General features: G+C 40.3%; 1 long non-coding RNA gene across 1 annotated transcript; it reads left to right on the forward strand.

The window, feature by feature from the left end:
- Positions 1-1,517: 1,517 nt before the first annotated feature.
- Positions 1,518-23,883, forward strand: LOC115474726. The gene is made up of 3 exons (XR_003942895.1): positions 1,518-1,529; positions 9,853-9,859; positions 23,797-23,883. It is a non-coding gene; the product is annotated as an uncharacterized LOC115474726 (long non-coding RNA).
- Positions 23,884-24,268: the final 385 nt, after the last annotated feature.

Consider the following 24,268-nt stretch of genomic DNA (forward strand, 5'->3'; position numbering starts at 1 on the left):
TTTTTCAAAAAGTACAAAGATTAGGGGACACTCAATGAAGTTACATGGAAATACTTTTCAAACAAATAGGAGGAAATATTTTTTCACTCAGTGAATAGTTAAGCCCTGGAACTCTGTGCCAGAAGATGCAGTAACAGCAGTTAGCGTTTCTGGGTTCAAAAAAGGTTTGGACAAGTTCCTGGAGGAAAAATCCATAGTCTGCAATTGAGATAGACATGGGGAAGCCACTGCTTGCCCCGGGATTGGTAGATTGGAATCTTTGGGTTTCTGCCAGGTACTTGTGACCTGGATTGGCCACTGTTGGATACAGGATACTGGGTTAGATGGACCATTGGTATGATCCAATATGGCTCTTTTTATGTTCTTATTGATAAAGTCGGAAAATTATGAATGAGACATTTGGATACCTGGAATGTTCAATGGAACAGAAGTTCTAAAACAGGAGATTCTGATATGTCTCAAAGAGGACAAACTCAGAGGTAACATTTAAAAAACAATGGATGCATGGAATAGTCTCTCAATGGAGAATGTGGAGGCAAAACCAGTAAGAGCTTGAGATAAGCATAGCCAATCCATAGTTGTGAGGAAGTGACAGAAAGCTAGAGATCATTTTGGATATATGACATTGTACTAGGAATTAGATGGAGCAGACTAGATGGGCTTTATAGTCCTTATCTGCCATCCTATTCTCTGTTTCTTGTTTTCTGTTCTATACAATGATTTGGGCAAAACAACAACAACAAAAGAGGCATCATGGAACACCTCTTAAACCAGAAGAGACACACAGTACCTAGAATCATATAATAAAGATTTCTGAATGTTCAGCACTTGAGGAACCTTAGTGACTGAATACACTACTGTAAAATCTGATATTCAGTAGGACACCATAACAAAATGAACAGCCACTGGTGGTGTGTGTCTACAACTACTGCAACAAATTAGCCAAGTGCAGAGGCAGAATAATTTGTTCATTTTATGCTCATTATGACCATCTTGAAAAGATAAAGCAATGTTTAAAATTTCAGCATTTGTATGCTGATAAGAAGCCTGGGTGCCCTATTTTAAGGAAACCAAAGCTCACAATTGAATGCTCCCCTATAAAATAGAAGTCCACGTATTCAGTATGGGAGAGAATTCTAGCAATGGCACTCAAAATGTAGTATCAAATAGGCCCTATTAACATTAAATATATTAATAGCAAATAAAATCGATATAATCACACTACATAAATGTCTCTGCTAGTTAAGTTCTCCAATAACTAGGTAAACTTACTAGATAACGGACCGTCAGAGTTGAGCTGTCCCTGAGATAACTCTCTCATTTTGTGAACGTAGGTTTGTCACCTTATATCATCATCAGTCCATATGAAGAATTTTTTTTTAGTATTTTATAATATTTTCACTCTGTTTTATCACTTTTTATTTCATTCATTTTCATTACATTTCATACATATAATTTCAATGTTTTCACAAAAGGCATTCTCATTATTCCTCCAAAGGGGACATTTGCTGACACGTGTTTCACCTATGGTGTTTGACTAGGGGAGCAGGATGAAAATTCATCGCAGAACAATTTAAGGGGACTGCCTTGAAACAGCATAGGCGAAAAACATGTCAGCACATATCCCCTTTGGAAGAATAATGAGAAGGTAAGTACTTTTTACAAAAGCATTGAAATTATATATGTGAAATGTAATGAAAATGAATGAAATAAGAAGAAGGGAAACACTGCTATAAAGGATGCATGTCCTTTATATAATAGCGCACAGAGCAGATTCCCTTGCCCAACTCTGAACCAGCTGAAACCTGGTGTAAAAGCTGGGCGTAGATCCCCCATTCTATAACACTGTGCCCAACTTTTCAGAATGCCCTTCCCATGGCCACACCCCATTTTGGGTTGCACACTATGGAAATTGGGTGCCCAGTCTTATAGAATGGTGCCCAGCCAGATGCGCATGCTAATCTTAATGGTGCCAATTAATGCCAATAAGCATCCAGTTATTGCCATTAATGGCTCGTTATCCAATTAAGATGGACACACCATCTTGCATCGGTGCCCAAATTTGGACACCATATATAGAATCTGGGGGTATCTCCATAGCTGCTGAAGGATGGTAGATGAGTGGTGCAGATGCGGAGCCAGGTTGACGGCGTGGGGGGGAGCGAGAGCAGACTTCCTCTGGTGCCGGGGCACATTTTCAGTGCAACACGATGAAAAAAAAGAGGCGCCGGCAGAACTCTGTTTGGGGGAGCAGCCGCTCCCCCGGCACCTCACCTAGCTATGCCACTGGAGTGGTGGCCACCAGGACTACTGTAATCTTTGGACCCTCTTGCCATAAAAGACTAAATTCTCTAAATGGTGCAAAAAAAAAAAAGAGCTTAACACTATTCTAAAAGTGGAGCTTAAAGTTAGGCATTTTTAGAACAGTGCCTAGTGCCGGGAACCTTGACTACATTTAGGCATGACCATTTACACTAATGAAACCTTGCTGTAAATCCCCAAGCCTAAATTAGGCGCAGATCCCCTTTATTCTATAACAATGTGTGTAAATTAAAACAACACCCCTGATCCGCCCATGACCCTCCCGTGGCCCTGCCCACTTTTTGGAGCCATGTGTAAAATTTATGTGCAGATCCAGATGTGTAAAAGTGCACGTGTAAATTTTTATTAGCACTCATAACTGATTGCTAGGACCCAATTATGGAGCCCTTTTACAAAGCAGCAGTAAGCCCAACACAGGCTTACCGCATGTTAAAACTGAAATACCGCCGGGGCAACGCAGCTGCCGGCGGTAGTTCTGGGTTGAGCACACGCCATTTCCAGTGCTCCCTCAATTAGGGTTACCATATTTTGTCCCCCAAAAAGGGCACAAGCCCCACCCCTTTCACACCCGTCACATTTCCCCTCCCCCGTCACACACCCCATCACTCCCCCTTTCCGTCATCCCCCTCCCCTTACCTTACTACTGCCCTGGTGGTCTAGTGACCTCTTTGGGGCAGGAAAGAGCCTGCATGCATCCTTCCTGTTTGTGATCTTGGCGCCGATTCAAAATGGCCACCGAGCGTTGAAGTCTCGCGAGGTCACTTCAACTCTCAGTGGCCATTTTGAATCGGCGCCGAGATCATGAACAGGAAGGATGCATGCAGTGCAGCGCTACAGGCAGGAAAGAGGGGGCTCTTTCCTGCCCCGAAGACGGAAGAGGTCACTAGACCACCAGGGCAGTAGTTAAGGGGAGGGGAAGCTAGCAATCTACCCGTTTGTCCAGAAATCCGGACAAACGGGCAGATTGGCAAAACCCGCCCAGTTACCCGGACATGTCCTCAAAAAGAGGACATGTCCGGGTAAATCCGGACATATGGTAACCCTACCCTCAATGGATGGCGGAAAGTGCTTCCTGCCACATGGCCATGTGGTAAGTTATCTTACCGCATGGCCATTTTTGGGGGGCTTTCTACCCACTGCGGTAAAAATGGCCCTGGTGCATGGGAAAAATGGCCCCCATCGCTACCGCAGCACCCTTTCCCCCCACAGTTTAGTAAAAGGACCCTTATCAGCACTAAATGACTCATTCAATTAAGTTGCATGCGCAAATTTGGGTGTGTGTCTAAATTTGCACATGCAACTCCTAGCACCATATATACCGTTTCCTCGAAAATAAGACATCCCCTGAAAATAAGACCTAGCGCATCTTTGGGAGCAAAAATTAATATAAGACACTGTCTTATTTTCAGGGAAACCGGGTAGAATTTGGGGGGAAATGTATATATGAAAGTGTGAGGGTCATGGATTTGATGTACTGCCTTTCTGTAGTACAACCAAAGTGGTTCACATATATTATACCAGAGTGCTTTCTCTATCTCTAGTGGGCTCACAATCTATGGGGGTCCTTCTACTAAGGCCCACTATCGGATTTAGTGAGTGTTAACGATTAATGTGCACTAAATAAGATTGGGGATCGAAAGTATTTATGGTGAGAGCGGGGCAATGAAATGTAGTGAGGCAGAAACTCTTGAATATAACCCACTCGGGAAAGAGGATCGTTAAATCTAAATCGCGCGCATCGCCGAAGACAGAATCCCGTCATTTAAGTGAAATAAAAGCCTGACGCACCGGGGACTTTCTACATTGCCACTAAATTGGGTCAATAAAAATTGCTGTAGCATATATGAAAGAAAAAAAAAGTGTGCGAGAGACAAGAAATCCCCGCTTTTATAGATTAGGTGGATGCAAGGAAAAAGGGAGATGAGTGAATAGTAAAGTCCCTGTAATGTGCACAAGGGAAATCTGGTGGGCTACAGAAAGTACAAGAATCGAGCCCCCCAAGAAATTAAAAAACTAGTCGCTGACTGTATTTCATTTCCAGAAAATGAGGTAATAAGAAAAAAAAAAAAGGCAACTAGATAAAAACGCTGTAAAAATTCCAGTGCTTCTGCGGATGGATCTGTAAAGCTCATTGTCGTGTGCAGAAGAATGAATTGATCTTGGGTGACAAGTCAAAAGTGTGTAGCAGGGGCTGTCCCGTCTTAGGTGAGTAATACAAGCGAATGCCCTGGCTGGGCTGCAGGGGATTTCAGCCTCTGCCTGCTGCAGTACTAATAGCTGCACCGCCCGGTCCTTCCTCTCAATACCTGAAGGCAGACGCTCTGAAGAGGACCAGCCCTCCTGGGATGCAGCGTAGCTCTTCCAGCTGAAGACGTGGACGTGAATAGTTAGTGGATCTCTCTGTCTCTTGTGTCTGCGTTTTCTTTCTCAATTCAGTAACTGTGCGTTCTCCTAAATGTACGTGCGTGCGTATGTAGGTTTTACGGTTCATATTTTTATCTATGGCTCAAACACGACTATACAAATGCACCTTGCTCGATGCAAGGCGAGCAAACATTTGAGCCAGAGTAGATCTTTTGCCAAGTGAAATACTAAGGCAGATTTGCTTCTCCCGGAAGTCCATATACAGAGCACATACAAGAATCGTTTATGCTTGCAGTGTGCAAATGCAGCACTGTCTGTGTTCCCGTGGGGATTTGGGGGAAGGCTGAGCGTGGTGTGTGGCTCCCTCTTAACATGTCAAAACTAAATGGTTTACATATGATAATCTCTCACGTTGAGATCTAGAAGCATGCTAAGAAACCATGACTCAATTTGATTTGATGTAACAAAGAAAGGGTGAACCCTCTTGCATATATGTTTGTTTTTGGTTTTAGAAGAAGGAAGTTAATGTGTTTGTATCTTGACATTCTTAGAAATTTGCTGCTTTTTTTAAGTGAGGCAGGAAGGATATAGTAACCCACACTAGATTCAAAAGAACTGGAGCCACAGGGAGGGGGGACCCCCTAGAGAAGCCAAGTGCAGTACCAGCACTTCTCAAATCGTTATTTTACACAAAAAGACTGCAATTTTAGAATACAATGGAACTGTTCATTATTAAAAAACTGGAATTTGGTTTTAGGTTCGAGTTGCAAGTTTACAGGGGTTAATCCAGGTCTGTTTTTCATCCAGTTGCTTGGACTAATTTGCTTAGGAAAACCAGAACTGCAACTCCAGGTATGCATAGGGGTATGGTTGGGATCAGCCTGCTGGAAATGACCTGGGTGTGGTGTCATTTCTATTTGACTGCCTATAGTTCTTTTTGCACCACATCTCAACCATTGCCAGTCTATCAGGGTCACTTTCAGCCAATTCTTGATTTTCAGCATTCAGCTTTATGCATTTTGGGATTTATAGACCTGCACTTTGTAATGACCAGTCAGGACAATCAACTAGATCTGGCCTAGTGGTTAGGGTGGTGGACTTTGGTCCTGGGGAACTGAGTTCTATTCCCACTTCAGGCACAGGCAGCTCCTTGTAACTCTGGGCAAGTCACTTAACCGTCCATTGCCCCATATAAGCCGCATTGAGCCTGCCATGAGTGGGAAAGCGCAGGGTACAAATGTAACAAAAAAAAAAATAGCCCTTTATAGACTGGAAGTCAAACACAGACTCCAAATGTGCTTTGTTAGCACAGAAACAGTCTTACAATTATCTCTGGGGTAGAAGATGGAAGTAACTTGTAAAGAGAAACAGAGAAAATAAAGACAATGTGTTTGTATAAAGTGTATATATCATATCAAAAATAGGATTCACATCATCCTTTCCTTCATATCCACCATAATTTGTTTCTGGATGCTCTAATTTTCAGCTATCAAATGGTAATAAAATCGAAGCATCTTCCTTTTTGGATATTTGTGATTGATGTTGAAATTAACTGATTTGCAAGATTACAGGGCACTGATTCTTAAAGGTTGGCCAATTGGGACATGGCTAAAACGTGAAATCAAATAGCTAAATCTTTGCTCATAGAGGAGACTGATTGAAAAAAATATCATAAGTACATAAGTATTGCCATACTGGGAAAGACCAAAGGTCCAGCAAGCCCAGCATCATGTTTCCAACAGTGGCCAATCCAGGTCACAAATACCTGGCAAGATCCCAAAAAGTACAAAACATTTTATACTGCTTATCCCAAAAATAGTAGATTCTTCAGTTCCTCTTTCATTCTCATTTGGGTCAGATTAGATTTTCAGCAGGTGCTTTTGATTTTATACTCTGACACGCAGATGCATTTCCAGTGCATTCAGACTTAAAATACAGAGGTAAGGTTGGTGTTTTCAGCAGTGAATCTCTTAATTAATGAGGCCAACCATGGTAGCTGTTTTTTTTTTTGTTTGTCTCTTTGTAATTGCTATGTCACATGCCATATGCCCACAAATGCCTGCACCATTTTCATAATTCCTTTTTGCTACAAAGTATCACTTGTTGCTCCTTCACCTCCAGGTTACAGCTTTACTGTTACTAAGGCTTAATTTCTAGGGGAACAGCCTGGAATGCAGCACCATCATTTCTTTTTGGACTCCAGAACAGCAGAGGTGTTGTGCTACAGGCAGCCTGCAGACAAGAGGAAGGAAGGGTGTGAGCCTGGAGCAGAGAACACTCTGCTCCCTAATCCACCCATTCTGTTTCTCTTGTCTCTGTCCCACTTCCTTTTGTGTAGAAATTAAGCCTTGTGTGTCAGTATATTATAAAAAATAAGAGAAACCCTAAGAAATTATAAGAGGTGTGGAAACAGATGAAGAATCCTCTGCAGCAACTTCCTTCAATTACCACTGTACCGGCTGCAATAACCGATTAACCTTCCTCCCTCAGAAAATGTGAAGTGTAAAATTAACCATTTTGAGTTTTTCTTATTTTCTTTAAGATTGTTTTCCTGATCTTGGATCTTCCAATTGTGGACAATTATGTAAATATATATTGTTGAAAGAAAATGTTTTCCTTTTTATATTAATTTCTGTATTTCCTTACATTTATGTGATAAATGTGAATGTAATTAAGTAAAATGATAAAATTAAATAAATAAATACATAAATAAGAGAAACCATTAACAAAAAGGTGGTAAGGTAATCTCCAGTCTCCCCTACAAATCTGGTCTCTTATTTAGAACACAGATTCTAGCCTCAGGAGGTCAGGAGTACAAAAACATTTCATTACACATAATATGTTATTTGCTGTAAGATGTGTATGGAATTATTAATTTGCTACTCGGTGCACAGATAAACTGCTAAGTTTGTGTGTTTTTAATAGGATCAGCAATGAACTAAACTTGGACCTTCTCCTTTCTTTCCAGAGTTAGAAGGCACAAGACCCTTGAGATTCGGTGTTGGCTGGCTGCTCAGTAGTCAGTGTAGGATCTGTATGACTTTACTAAAAACAGCTACATCTGATTACTGGGTCACCAGCAACATTGTCGCACTGCTGGAGCCCTTCTGCAAGGGCCAAGAGGAAGACGGGTGAAGAAATCTATAAAAATGGATTAAGAACTGGATTCACTTACTGCACTTATTTCTTACTCTACTCTTGGTAGGAAGTTAAAAAATGTAAATAAGAGGCACATAAAGCCAAATGCAGGTTTTCTCCAGATTAAATTGTCTTTCTCTCATGGTTCATGTTTCCTGTTAAAAGTTCCCTACAATGGAAAGAGGGAGAGCAATGGAGACGTGAACAATGATCTGGAAAGAAAGATATTCATTCTAGTGATAGCTGGTTGGGAAGTTTCAGGACTTTATTGCTGTTTTATGAGCTCAAGAGAGCTTTTTCACAAACCTGGTCCTAGAGGCACCCCAGCCAGTCAGGTTTTCAGGATATCCATAATGAATATTCATGAGAGAGATTTGCATGCACTGCCTTCACTACATGTAATTCTGTCTCATGAATATTCATTGTGGATATCCTGAAAACCTGACTGGCTGGGGTGCATCCAGGATCAGGTTTGGGAACCACTGGGTTAGGCACCTCAGTCAGCCACTTTGAAAATTTACTGGGGTCTGAACACTTAACACTGAGGTGCTTGTGGGTTGCTATAGGAGTAGAGATACAAAAGGAGAAAATTTAAATCCTTAGTTCTAATTTTCAGTAATAGGTGAGTAACTTAGGGGTCTTTTACGAAGGTGCACTAGCATTTTTAGCTCGCCCTAAAAATCAGCTCAGCTGGCGCTAAACGCTGAGATGGCCATTATATTACTATGGGCATCTCTGCATTTAGCACTAGGTGATTTTTAGCACAAACTAAAACCACTAGCACACTTTAGGTTCCTAAAACTAGCCAAATCCCATGCCTAAAGTGATGTGTGAATTTTAGGTACCTAAATTTTAGTAAAATGTTCAGATAAAAAATGATGTACCTAAATTCAACTGAAACTTTCTAAATTTAGGGACCTAACTAGATAAATTGTTAAAAAAAATCTGTCAGAAGTACTGACGTTTACTCATTAGTTATTTAAAAAAAAAGCTTATAGGTAAAGGAGAAATACATATTTTTTCTGCTCTGAATTTAATGCATGTTCCTGTTTTTATTTTTCTTTAAAATGCTACTTCAGTTTTGCAAGCTTTTGGAGCTGCAGGTAAACTCTGAAAACAGGATATATTAGCAAACAATCAACTCACTGGTTATCAATAAACAGTTAAGTTATTTATATGTTGATTCAGATTTGGCTCTGATTAATAGTGATTGAAGGTCATTATAATCTTCACCAATTCATTGAATTATTCCATGTCCCTATAATGTAAATTTTAACCTACTTGACATTAATACAGTACTTGACAATAACGGCCCTGTTTACTAAACCACGCTGTAGGTATGTTAACTTCTTAATGCATGCTAATGAGAGGCATCCATTATATTCCTATGACTGTCTCTAGCATTAGCGCACACTAAAAAGTTTGCGTGTAAACAGGGCACTACAAGAGTATCAAAGAAAATAGTAGCAGATTAGAATTATTGGGCCTATCACAAAAACGTCCAAATTGGTATTTTCAAAACTAATTTTTAGACGTTTTTCTATGTAGTCCATCAGAAGTATGTTCAAATTACAAGGGGGCATGATCTGGACGTTTTTCTGCCATAATAGAACAAAACAGAAATATCCAGGGCTATAAGTTGGACGTTTTTGTCTAGACCTGTTTAATTAAGGAATAAGCTACAAAAAAGTATCCTAAATGACAAGATGACCACAGTAGACATAAAGGAATGACACCCCCTTAACTTCTTCAGTAGTCACTGACCCCCTCCCACCCCACAAAGATGTAAATGAAACAGTACATACCAGCCTCTATGACAGCTTCAGATGTCATGGCCAGGCCTATTAGAGCAGCAAGCAGGTTCCTGACATATCCTAGTGGTCAGTGCAATGCACTGTAGAGAAGGTGACCCAGGCCCATAATCCACACTATTACACTTGTGGTGGAAAGTCCCACCCCCCCCCAAAAAAAAAAAAAAACACCCTACTGTACCCACATATAGGTGACACCTGCAACCATAAGGGCTAGTATAGTGGTGTATAGTGGGGTACAGTATGTTTTTCATGGATTTTGAAGCACTCACCATATCATATAAGGGAGTAATGGTGAGATATGTACCTAGAAGCTTTGTGAAGTCCACTGAAGTGCACCCTAGGCCTAGGGTGTCCCACTGCTCTGCTGGGATGCCTGTGTGGCCAGTCTACTAGGAAAGGTGGCTCGCCCTATGTCCCAGTGGCTTGATTTTGTGCGTTTTTCACTTGGATGGGTTTTTTGTTTGTTTTTTGGAGGGGGGGGGGGGGGAATGGTTCCAAAAAGATAGACATACTAAGCACAACGACATCTAGGAAATGGTAATTTTCACTAGTTGATTTTTGGACATTTTCAGCAAAATGTCCAATGTTGGATTTAGACATCATATCGAAAATGCCCCTCTTTGTGACTTAAAACTTGGGAGATAATAAGAGATTATGGAATAAACTGATAACTTCTGTGTTTAATTTCTTTGAAAAAAAAAGTTATATCACAATTGTCTTAAAAGAAAGAGGTTATTTTACTGTCTTTTCTCCCACTCTCCCTCATTGATTCCTACCCATCCTGTTTTATAATTTGTTCTCAAGTAAGAGGATAAGGAAATTGCCACAAGAGTTTATTAGGTATGCTCTATTGACAGACAGAGTGATATAGAAATTTTACACATATTTAAATAAAAGAAAGGCGCAATGATAGCTATATCCTTGGAATTACAGTTGTCCCTTTGTATACTACCATCTGCCAAGCCAGAGTGAACAAGCAGATGAAGAAATATTAATAGAAATTAGGGAAGCTAACAAATTTGGCAACACTATAATAATGGATGATTTCAATTACCAAACAATTACCCCAATATTGACAAGACAAATGTCATTGACAGGAAATGCTAGGGAGGTAAAATTCCTAGACAAAATAAATGATCCAACAAGAGAAGGAGCTACTTTAGATCTAGTCCTTAGTGGAACACAAGACTTAGGGCTCCTTTTACCAAGCTGTGGTAAAAGGGGTCCTGTGGTAGTTGTAGCGGCACATGGATTTGCCACGTGTAAGGCCCCTTTTACTGCAGCAGGTAAAAAGCCAATAAAAGGAAATGGCTGTGCTGTAAGTAAACACTTCCCACATGCCCATTTCTGGGGGAAGCCCTTACTGCCACCTATTTAGTGACAGTAAGAGCTCCTGCGCTAACCCAGCAGTAACCTCCTGGTGCACCGTGTTAAGCAGTACTGCTGGATTGGAACATGACAAATTGGCGGTAGCTCTACTGCCACTTTGTAAAAGGCTAGAGAATGACATGGGGACAAAGTTTGTCCCCGTTCCCGTGGGTTCTGTCTCTGTCCCTGCCCCATCCCCGCAGGCCCTGACTCCATTCCCGCCCCAGCAGGTTCTGTCTCCGTCCCCGGAGGCAGAAACTCTTGAATATGAAAAACTCTTGAACTCTTGAAAAATGACACAACCACTATTTTGATCGATATAAGAACAAATTCCTGATTCAAACCAAACCACAATAGTTTGATTTCCTCACCATTAAGATGATATTCTAAAGACCACAATCAAATTTTTTCTATAGCTGCTGTCAGTGTACTAGCAAGTGCTACTGGATTTCAATTAACAAGAATTCATAAATAGATGTCATCAGCATAAGAATAGATTTTCATCCAGATCCAAAATAATTGAATTCAATGAGCTCATATAAATATTATACAAAAGAGGAGAAATCAGAGACCCTTGGGGGACTCCACAAGGAGGAGTCCAAAAAGGAGAATAAACACCATCTTTAATAACTTTATATCGTTTGTTCTTCAGAAACCCTTTGAACCGCTGCAAAACAATCTGTAATTCCATTCTGCTCAATAAAATCTGACACGTAACAGTATCAAATGTACCAAGATATCAAACTAATAATTTCAGTTGACCTCCTTTACTTAGGGGGTCTTTTACAAAGCGGCGGTAAGTTTACTGCTTGCTAATCCGGAACTACCACCAGCGCAACATGGCCGCCGGTAGTTCTGGCTGGAGCGTGCGCCATTTCCGGTGCTCCGGAAATTTTTTTCTGCAGCACGGTGCTAACTGGGTATTGCTGTGCACTACCTGGTTACCGCCAGGTTACCGTGGGAGCCCTTACCGCCACCTCAATGAGTGGCGGTATGAGCTTCTCACAGCATGTGTAAAGAGAAGAAAAGAGTGGGGGAAAATCCGGGGCTCTGTCCTCATCTACAGAAGCCTTGAACACTTATAATTTTATATTTAAATCTTTTTATTAAAGTATAAAAAGGAACAATATGTTGTGCAACTGTTGTGTATAAATTACAAATAGAAAACAATAATAACAATGAGCAGCTATAATAAACCTCCTTCCCACCACCACTCTACCCTTCCAACTAGAAAATGACACGGGGATAAAGTTTGTCCCTGTCCCTGTGGGCTTTGTCTCCATCCCTGCCCCGTCCCCTTGGGATCTGTCCCTGTCCCCATGTCATTCTCTATAAAAGGCCCCTTAGTGTGAGAGGTAACAGTGTTGGGTACACTAGAAAATAATGATTATAATAAGATCAAATGTGAATTAATAACTGGAGTGGAGACACTAAGGAAATTTACTGTAATAGCATTTAACTTTTGAAAGGGCAGCTATGATAAAATGAGGAAAATGGTTAAAAAACAAAGCTAAAATGAGCAGCTTCAAAGGTTAGGACTTTAAGGGCCCTGTTTACTAAAGCGCGTTAGCATTTTTAATGTACCTACAATTTGCATGCATGCTAACCGTGTAGGCGCCTATAGGGATATTGTAGGTGCATACATGGTTAACTTGCCTATAATGCAGCTTAGTAAACAGGGTCCTAAATGAGGCATACTCTGGTGGTTTGTTGGAAGCCATTAATGCATATGGATGTGCTTGGTTTGTTTCAGTATTACGCATTGCTGTTTTGAAGGACCTTATTTGGATCTTTTTTGCTACTGCTGAGAATATTAATTTGACCCCTGAGGCAGGTGCAGTGTATGTCGAAACGCGGCCCGTGTCAGGTCTATTGAATTAAAAGACTCTCCTTAGATAGAATTGGCTTGGTTTAATTTTAGCCCATCCTTTATTAAAATGATTAAAGTTTCGTATACTAATCCAAAGGCCTCAATCTCAGTGAACGGTAATAATTCTCTTAGAAGAGGCACAAAACAAGGCTGTCCATTGTCACCTCTCCTTTTCAACATTGCCTTGGAGCCATTAGCTATAGCTATTAGAGCTCACTCGCATATTACTGGTGTCTCTGTTGGAGGGGAGATGTTTAAACTTTCCATCTATGCTGATGATATATTGCTATATACCACACCAAATTCTCTTCCCAGTGTATTGGAAGTAATCAATTCTTTTTCCTCTCTGTCTGGTTATAAGATAAACTGGTCTAAGTCAGCCATAATGCCACTCAATTCCTTCGTGTATAGAGCTCAGGTATCTCAATACCCATTTTCCTGGGAGCCTCACAAAATTAAGTATTTAGGAGTATGGTATTCCAAATCTGTCGATCAAAGTCTGTCCCTCATTAAGGACCAAATCTTATCTTTAACTGCTTCCATCCTAAATGTATGGTCTCCGCTATATCTAACGTGGTGGGGGAGGGTAGAGGCTATCAAGATGGTTCTGGCTCCAAAACTAAATTACATTTTCAGTATGACCCCCCTCTCCTTTCCCAACTCACTCTACAACAAGCTTGATTCCCTCCTAATTAAGTTTTTATGGAGGCAGAAGCCTTCCCGCATTGCGCTCAAGAAGCTTAAATTACCGAAAAACTTGGGAGGTCTTAATGTTCCTGATTTTAAACACTATCACAAGGCTTTTCGGCTTGCCCAGTCTTTACGGTGGTTCCAAAGGGAATTATCTCATCTCACTCCTCGATGGCAGATTTTTGAGGCAGCGTTAGTGCACCCTTGCCCTTTATCTCTTCTCCCGTATGCAGATTTGTACCCCTATACCAGACGCATTCGGCTGTTAAAAGCCTCTGCCTCTGATGTCCGTACGATTAGGGCTGGCCTTGGAATCCGTGCTATCTCTTTGGAGGATATATCTCTCTGGTATAACTCTGGTTTTCCAGCTGGTCTCCTGCAGTCTCAAACAGCGGAATGGCAAGAGAGGGGTGTATGGCAGCTGTCGCAACTGTATATTGCTGGTACTCTGTTATCGCCTGCTGCTCTGTCTGCACTGTATAATGTTTCTTTGCTAGATTCTGGCACATGGAAGGACATCTCCACATATATTTCAACCTTTCAGGTCTCCAATTCACTTATCTTGAATCCTTCAGAGTTTATCTCCTTTTGTCACACCATTTCATCAGATCGTAAGAAGGCTTCTCTGCTATATAAAAAACTTCAGGATCTATATGCCGATGCAGTTGCTCCATTGAGGATGACTTGGGAAGCGGAATTTGGTTTGGATGCGTCTGAATTTGATTGGTCTACTTTCTGGGTTAACTCCATACGTCCCACGAAGTCAGCAGCAATATCTCAATCCTCATATTTCATCTTCCACAAAGCCTATTGGACTCCTGCTCGAGTGGCCAGAATCACTAAGAGTGTCAACTTCAACTGCTGGTCTTGTCAGGAAAGAGATGGTTCACTGGCACATATGGTTTTCTACTGTAAAAATGTCAGAGCTTACTGGCAACTAATTTGGTCAAAAATGTGTCTTATCTTTCACTTGCCTGAGTCCACTGCGTTCTCTTATGAGGTTGTGATCTTACGAGCTTCTTGTCCTACTATCCCTCTTTTGGAGTCTGATAAGAAATTGTATAACATACTGCTAGCTGTTGCCTTGCATTTAATTGTCTCCAATTGGAAAAATAATGTGTACCTGAATTATAATGAATGGTGGAGTTATGTATGCGTGATCAGAAAATATGAAACAATTTTGGCCCATAGACGTCGAAACATTAGGTCTGTTTTGAGGACCTGGGCTCGTTTAGACCTTTTTTGTCAGGAGCCACATAGCACTCCTTGACCTTGTGTAACCCTGCAATTTGTCTCCAAGTATTGCCATGGAACTTTGACTTTGATTATGCTTATGATTTTTTTTTTTGGGGGGGGGGTTAATTTCCAGGGGGGGGGGGTTTGTTTGATTTTGTGTTTACTTTTGTATTCTCTGTATGACAAAACCTTTAATAAAAATATAATTTATAAGGAAAAAAAAAAAGACTCTCCATTGTTCCACTCTTGAAGGCTCATTTGTGCTTTTTTTGCTGCTTTTGTTTATCTACTTTTGGACCCTTTTGCTGCCTTTTATATCAGGCATAGACATTGTTTAAAAATGCCGTCTCGGAAGTCCAGACTAGATGTATTCCATGTATTTAAAAAAGGTGGAAAGAAGAGAAAATGACAGCCTGGATGGTTAAAAGGTGAAGTGAAAAAGACTATTAGAGCAAAAAAAAAAAAAACATCTTTCAAAAATGAACAAATATCCAAATGAAGAAAACAAGAAGCAACATAAGCTTTGGGAAGTTAGATGCAAAGCTTTGATAAAGAAGGCTAAAAGATTGAAGAGAAACTTGCCATAGAGGCAAAAATTCATAGTAATAATTTTGTTCAGGTATATCAGAAGAAGAAAGCCCGTGAAGGAAATCAGTGGAACCGTTAGATCATCAAAGAGTAAAAGAGATACTCAGGGAGGAGAAGGACATAGTGGAGAGACTGAATGAATTCTTTGCTTCAGTTTTCACTGAAGAGGATGTAAGAGATGTACCTGTAAAATTACAAATCAGAAACCAGGAGACAGTAATAGTAAATCCAAATCCAAACAAAATTACTGTATTTAATTCTTGTGAGTTTTACAAAAAAGAGGCAGGAAGAAAAAAGCCTCAGAGAACACTCAGAGAAAAATCCCGTGGTTCAATTTCAGTCATCAGCATATGAAACCTTCTTGTTAAGTCATATTATGGATTTGCATCCAACTAAATCCCTACAAACCAAGTTCAAAGCAGTAACAGTATAAAGAAGTTACAAACCTCAAATACAATAAATTATAAAACTATAAAATCAAGAGTTAATACACTTAGGGCTCCTTTTATGAAGTGGCAGTAAAAGGGTCCTGTGGTGGTGCCAAGGTCACCTTTTATCCCCAGGGGTAAAAGGCTTTTTTCTGTGATGGGGAAGGAAATGGCTGTGTACTAAGCGCAGGTATTGGTGTGTGGCTATTTACTGGGGAAGCGGTAAGGACTCTAGCAATAGCCCAGTGCTGCCCGATTACTGCTAGACATGCCCCCAGTGCTAGAAAATATAAAACTTTAGCTCCGGAAATGGTGGACGGTAGAGCCAAATTGCCATGAGGCAAGCCAGTGATAGGCCCACCGCACTTTTGTAAAAGGGCTCCTTAATAAAGAAATAAGTCTTCAGTTTCTTTTGGAATGTAGCATAATTAGAGATTAAACAAATATTTAGTGGTAAATAATTCCAAACTTTAGTTGCACAGTAGCAAAAAGACTTTTCATGAATGGACTTGGATTTCACACCTTGCATTGACGGGGAAAACAAAATAAAATGGCCACTATTATGACCTCTTTTGAAAGAGCTTAAGTGTTGAAGTATAGCTGGAAAGCTCTCTGGCGCATCCCCGTTCAGAGTTTTAAAAGTCATACAACACAATTTAAACAAAATACGCATTTAAACACGGAGTCAATGAAGGTCCATAAAGAAAGGAGTCAAATGATCATATCTAGGTTTCTTGTATATAATCAATCTAGCAGCTATATTTTGAATCAAACAACTTTTTTTTTCATAAATTTCAACAAGATACCAGAATAAAAGGAATTACAGTAATCTCCCTGAAATAGAAAAGTTGATTGAACTAATACTCTAAAATATTGTTGAAAAAAATAGGTTTGGATTAAGCAACTGTTTTAATTTGAAGAAAGATCTCTCAACTATGGTATTCACTTGAGATTCCATACTTAAAGCAGAATCCAGTAGCATTCCCAGTACCTTAGAAACCCTATCCACCTTGAAAAATGACACAACCACTATTTTGATTGACGTAAGAATAAATTCCTGATTCAAACCAAACCACAATAGTTTGATTTCCTCACCATTAAGATGATATTCTAAAGACCACAATCAAATTTTTTCTATAGCTGCTGTCAGTGTACTAGCAAGTGCTACTGGATTTCAATTAACAAGAATTCATAAATAGATGTCATCAGCATAAGAATAGATCGTTTCACCCAGATCCAAAATAATTGAATTCAATGAGCTCATATAAATATTATACAAAAGAGGAGAAAGAAGACCCTTGGGGGACTCCACAAGGAGAAGTCCAAAAAGGAGAATAAACACCATCTTTAATAACTTTATATCTTTTGTTCTTCAGAAACCCTTTGAACCGCTGCAAAACAATCTGTAATTCCATTCTGCTCAATAAAATCTGACACATAACAGTATCAAATGTACCAAGATATCAAACTGTAATAATTTCATTTGACCTCCTTTACTTAGGGGGTCTTTTACAAAGCGGCGGTAAGTTTACTGCTTGCTAATCCGGAACTACCACCAGCGCAACGTGGCTGCCGGTAGTTCTGGCTGGAGCGTGCGCCATTTCCGGTGCTCCAGAAATTTTTTTCTGCAGCACGGTGCTAACTGGGCATTGCTGTGCACTACCTGGTTACCGCCAGGTTACCTTGGGAGCCCTTACCGCCACCTCAATGAGTGGCGGTATGAGCTTCTCACAGCATGTGTAAAGAGAAGAAAAGAGTGGGGGAAAATAGGCTCTTTCCAATCAATGGGGGAGACATAAAACGTAATGTTTCTATAACAAGTTGACTCATTGATTGGAAAGAGCCTATTTTCCCCCACTCTTTCCTTCTCTTTACACTATATTTGTTTCGTGGGGATTAAGTGCACCTCCACACTTTGTGTGGTTCCTCCTGCTCTTTCTCACAGCATGGCCACCTGGTAAGGTTTTTCTTACCGTGAGGCCAATTTTTTCTTTGGGCATTTTACCTGCTGCGATAAAAAGGGCCCTGGCACATGGGAAAAATGGCTCCCACCGCTACCGCAGGGCCCTTTTCCCTGCAGCTTAGTAAAAGGACCCTTTAGTTCTTTCTTAACTACCGATATTAATTCAATCAACAATGTTTTGTTATTATGAAAACTCCTGAAGCCATGTTGAGAATATAACAAAATATTATAATCATTAAAGAAATCTGAAAGTTGATAAGCCACTGAGAACTCAGTAAGTTTTTTGAGAAAGGGGATAGTAGCAACTGGTCTAATTCTTGATGGCTGAGATAAACCTAGCACTATTGCTTTTGGGATAGGAGTCAATACAATATCTCCAAACAATGAGGAAAGCCAACCGCACTGTAATATTAAATTCACTAAAATATGCTAGTTAACTATGGACTGCTTTTACAAAGTCACACTAGTGATTCTGGCATGGCAAATGCAACGAGGCCTATTCAATTCCTATGGGCTTTGTCACATTTGCCGCTCAGGAATCGTTATTTCCCCCCTCCCAATTCTCTTAGTTCAGACAGTGGCATGACAGGTTTCGGCTGGGGGTTCATGCACCAGCTCTCCTTGAAGAACTCTGTAATCATGGGTCTTTAACCCCATCACTAGGTGGCACCACTGACTGACTAACTAACTATGACTCCTTCCCCACACAAGCTGTTGCGTGCTGCCAGCAGAATCATCTCCAGCCCTGGTCGATCACAGAAGCAGAAGACTTCAACCAGGAACTGAACACACAGCATTGCCACTGCGCCACCCAGTTCATGTTTTTATCTGCATCGCTCTCTTCTATCAATTAATGTTATTACCTGCACAAAAGTCAGAAAGACAACCTAAAGTCATTCAGATCTCTCTCATTAGTGAATCTGTTGAAAAATGCAAGACAAGTTATGGGGCTCCATCTGGTTTTCACGGTATCCCACAAAAAAAAGGAAAAGAAAACTGTATATGTACTCTTCAGTGAGTAGCTAAGTCTCTACAACAACAGAAACTCTTCTAACAAGACTTGGGATTTAAAGATAACTCTTCAGTCAGTCATGTTGAAGTGTAACTAGGCTGAAAAGGTACTAAAATTCTCATGTATTTCCTCTGTAATGTGAGATTTGGCAAATGGTAAGAGTATTAAGTCTTTTTCTAATAGCAATTCTCCCAACTCTGCAAAGGCCATGAGGGCTACATACACCCATTATAAATTCCATATAGCTCTGGCAGGAAGTTACAGGACAGCCAAGTGCACAGCGCCTGGGAAAAGTCTCAGAATTATACAGAAACTATACTTAAATTTTTAAAAAATCTGAAGTTGTACGGTTGTATATTATTGTCTGTTTTATTTGTTTGTTTTGGTCCTAGCTCACACTTTTTCATCAATAGCTCAAAAACTGTCCCTTTGATCTGTTTTAAAGGACTGGTTGTATTCTCAGCAGCAGTTCCCGCAGAGTTAAGCTGGATGTTGATACCAGCAAAGAAATAATACACAGGAATGAGTAAGAGTCTGAAATATGCAATCGAGAAAGATTACAGGTAATAAAAATAACATAGGCATTGTTCTTATACGACCTAGATGAGGGTGCCAAAAGTTTGTACAAAGATGGCACTGAACAGAAACAAAATCCAGCTAATAAACAATTCATGTTCTGTGCTGTGATTCCCCCCCCCCCCCCCCCCCCCACACACACACACACTCCCCGAGGAAATGTATCCATAAAGTAGCCTTGTAGTTTTCTGTGTCTGAAAAGGATATATTTCCTGAGTTAAGGTTGGAAAAGGAAATAGCTGGCATGCTTGAGAAAAAGATTAAGATACTGACAGAAATATAAAAACAAGAAGCAGCTACTGCTGCCAGATTCTTCATAATAAAAACTGGGGAAGGGGAAGACAGGCAGATATAGACAGCATATGGGAATTAGCAAAACAAAAGAATAATTTTCTCACTGTAGTTGTTCAACTGGAAATAAGAGCAAGAAGATAATAATCAGATTTAAATAATCTTGTTTTATAAAAACAATTGTGAGAGTGCCAAATTCAGACACAGAAAAAGGTGACAAGAGATCAGGGGTTTGCAGAAATATTTCACATCAAACTCTGTATTACCACATAATGATCATCTACTTGTTCCTGGAGTTAAAGATCTACCAGTGTAATCCAGAGAACAAAATCTTATTTTCAGGAGGCCAAACTTCTTTGTGGTCATAGACTCTGCAGGTATATGAGCTATACTATGTCTATGAAGCTGTCCTAAGACGGAGGAAAGGTTTCAAAAGCAAAGCAAGAGATTAGCCATCGTCACCTAGCAAGAGACAGAATCAAGTTTTACAAAAAATAAATAAATAAAATCAAACAACCTAAGGTAAGCCCTTAATTGCATTTGAAGTTGCCCTGTGGCAAGCCAGTTTACTTTACCTTCATACAATGGGTTGGTGACAGAATTTAGCACTTTTTTCTGCCATATCTGAAATAAGTAGAATACATTTGCATGCTAATATTATGAAAACACCTACAAGTTGTATCAGATGGCAACTGACTTCTGGGAAGCAGTAGTTACACATTAATAATTTGTTACACTGACTACATTTTAGAAATGGGTTCTCTCATTAGAAAAAAAAAAAAAGTAAAACAGGATTGAATAATAGCCTCTTTATGATCTTGACTATGAGTTCCAGAGAAAAGTGCAAAGGGTCTGGATGAAAATTGGTAAATATGGTTGCCATTGCTCAACTAAGAAGATGCCTTATATCCAGGTACTGTTTCCCTGTGAGCTCCTCAAGGTCCAATCAAGGTTTACAGATTTAATTTTGGGCAGCTTTATGATTCCTCCACCTGGCTTTCAGAACGGTCAATTATTGATAAAATCAGTGAAGGCTTAATTTCCTGAAAGGAAACCAAGGTCTGGCAAACAGCTCATCAACAGACTTTTAAAGGCTAGAATTAGGTACGTGGAGCAATCATATAATGAAAGTTGAGTAACTGCTTTGGATTGCCTTTGCTATGTTCACGAATTTCCATGTAATGTAGCTGATTTCCGTTTTGGAAAATTTGGTCCATAATCTACAACAGTGCTTCTCAACCCAGTCTTTGGGACACACCCAATCAGTCAAGCTTTCATGGTATCCACAATGACTATGCATGAGACAGTGTATATTCATTGTGAATGTCCTCAAAACACAGTTGTCTGGGTATGCCCAAGGACTGCTTTGAGAAGCACTGATCTATAATTAGACACATGTGGGCACACTCTTCCTTTTCCAACTTTTATAAAATTAAGTGTACATGTATTTTAATCATTTCCTTTTTTTTCTTTGCAAAGTCACTTTCCTGGCCCGTATCTCTGTTTTCCATATTTCCTTTTTGAGGGAAGCCTGCTCATAGCACACTGACTAAAGAACTTTTTTCCTCAGCTGCTTCCATTTACGTGTATCGCAGATCTCTCCTTGATACTCAAAACCCTTTCAGCACTGACTTAAGACTCTCATGATCCTTCTTCTGTTAGTTTGGTGCATGATGAAATACCACGTTTAGTATGAACTAAAAAAAGTAGTGCAAACTAAATTTGAATTAGCATGCACTAAAATAAATGTTGTGCGTGCTAAAGCGAAACAAAAAAGTGGAACATAAAAAACCCCAAAGGAAACAAAAATATTGGGTTGTACAGTCACAGTAGCAAAGAACTGGTTGAATCTGCATGAATTTGTAACAGTTGAGCAGTTGTTACATTATGAAAGATGGATTAGGCAGTTTTAAATGTTAAGGCTCTGTTCTAAAGAACTGGTTTTCATCTTCTCCTAGAGGTGCACCTAACCAATCATATTCACCACAATGAATATGCAGGAACTAAATTTAATCTGCAATCTTTAAAAACTTGATATATTGTCAATTGCAAATTCATGCAGCTAAGTGGTTTACATTGCAGTTAAAATATTAAAAAGGGAGGGTAAAGGAAAGAGATAGCGAGTAGAGCTGCAAGAGCACAGAAATCTAACCCGTCCACACCGCAAATAATCTCTCCATCCCCATCCTTGGCTCACCAAGCCTCGCCCCTGCTACCCTGCATCTCACCCCATCACACAGTCACCTTGACCCTCCTCCCCCCACAAGAAAGCCAGATTCTATAAGCAGTGAAAGTACTGGTAAAAGTAACATAAATGCATTTTCTTCCATACTCTGTTAAATACAAAATTTTTAAAGATGTACTTTTTCAAAAAAGCAAACATCCATGAGCAGCATGTCTCTCGTTCTTTTCCCTCCCATTCATGAGCAGCATATCCCCCTCTCCTCTCCATCCTCTTCTATCCCATATGCTCTAATTCCTCCTTTTCCCTTCCCCCCCTCTATGTACGCTTCCTACCAATCTTTTTTCCAGCCCCCTTCCTTCCTGCACCAACACTCCATCCACCCTTTTCACAGCCCCCTCCCACCCATTCACAACTCCTCCATCCACCTCCCCTCCCCTCCAGAACTGAGTAAGGGTGCCCTCCTCGAACATACCTCAATGCACCCTGGTGGTCTGGTGGCCTCTTCAGGGCAGAAAAGATCCCCATTCTTTCCTGCCCAGGCTGGAATCAAGACAAAGAGCCTCAAAAGACTGGTTAAAATACATGATACCCTTGGTCTTCACTCACAGTCCTTGAAAGCTGCTAATGGTCAGATTTCCAGGATACCCTAATGAATATGCAAGAAAAAGATTTGCATGCATACTACCTCCACTGTATACAATGGAGTGAAATCATTTTGTCTGATTACTTGGCTCTCCTTTATTGATAAAAGAGGGGCTAGAGAAGAGAACAAAAGTGCTAAAAGGGTTTTTTTGTTTGTAACATTCCAACCGAATGTAATCTTGGAAAACAATTATACATAAGGAGTTAAGAATATCTAGCCATCTATGTGTCTGTATGGGACACAACAGCTCTTTGATAATAAAATGGAAATCAGGTGTGGATGGAAAGCCAGGGAAAGACATTCAAAAAATGGGCCAAACTGAACCAGGAGGAGTTCCAGAGCAATAAAGTCCCCCAAAATGGCACAATGTATTGCTGTGGGAGAGGACGTACCAGTAGCTGCGGCATAGAAATGCTGATATATTGAAACATGGCAGCTAGGGAATTGCTCCTTTATCTCCCCTCCTAGTCATAAATTTATATGTATGTATTTCAGGAAAAGCAGAGGCACTCGTGATCATATTGTCAACCTTTGATGGATTATGGAAAAAGCTAGGGAGTACCAGAAAGATCTCTACATGTGTTTTATCGATTATTCAAAGGCATTTGATGTGCTTGAGCACAACAAGCTCTGGACCTGCCTGAAGGAGATGGGCACACCACCACACCTGATTGAACTCATAAGATCACTGTATCAAGATCAAGAAGCTATCGATTATTCAAAGGCATTTGATGTGCTTGAGCACAACAAGCTCTGGACCTGCCTGAAGGAGATGGGCACACCACCACACCTGATTGAACTCATAAGATCACTGTATCAAGATCAAGAAACTACAGCCCGAAAGTCATATGGCGACACAGACTGGAAAGGGCACACGACAAGGATGCATCCTGTCACCAGCAGCTTTCAACATGTATGCTGAAACCATCATGTGATGAGCAGGCCTGGATGACTCCAAGATTGGCATGAAAATGGCAGAAACATCAACAACCTCTGATATGCTGATAATACCACCCTGCGGGCTGAAAATAAGAAGGATCTTGAACATCTGATCAGGAAAGTCAAAGAAGAAAGTGAGAAGGTTGGACCAAATGTAGATTGGTAAGTGCAATCATCTTCCCAATAGCAACATATGGCTGCAAATCTTGGACCCTGAGAAAGGCAGAAAGGTGAAAAATCGATACATTTGAATTATGGTGCTGGAGACGATTGTTACACATCTCATGGACAGCTAAAATAACAAACCAAGCAGTTCTTGAATGTATCAAACCAAAAATCTTGCTGGAGGCCAAGATAGCAAAACAAAAGCTCTCCTATTTTGGGTACATCATGCAAAGCAAGCCCCTTGAAAAAGACATCATGCTTGGAATGGTTTGTGGCAAAAGAAAAAGAGGCTGCCCAAGAATTCGCTGGACAGATACTATCAAGGAAGATACTGGAATGAACATAGCAGAACTGAAAGAAGCTGTGAGAGATCCATAGAGTGACAGAGATCCGTACTTGACTAATCGGATAAGGAAAGAAGGAAGAAAGGAAAACAGACACATTTACACTCACAGACAACCAAGATTACACTACCAAATACATAAATACAGGATGGTTAGAAATGATTCCATGAAGAAGGCTCTGTAAGCTTTCTCTCCCCCTACTGCCACACCCCAATCCCTGCTGGGCTGACTCAATTGAGATGTGCATTTCGTTTTCTTTTTTATAAATTCTTTGGTGTATCCTAGTGAATAAACCATACTGATAGTTACTATGTACATTGACATCTAGTGAC

Source organism: Microcaecilia unicolor, chromosome 7, assembly GCF_901765095.1.
Source record: "Microcaecilia unicolor chromosome 7, aMicUni1.1, whole genome shotgun sequence".
NCBI classification, from domain to species: Eukaryota; Metazoa; Chordata; class Amphibia; order Gymnophiona; family Siphonopidae; genus Microcaecilia; species Microcaecilia unicolor.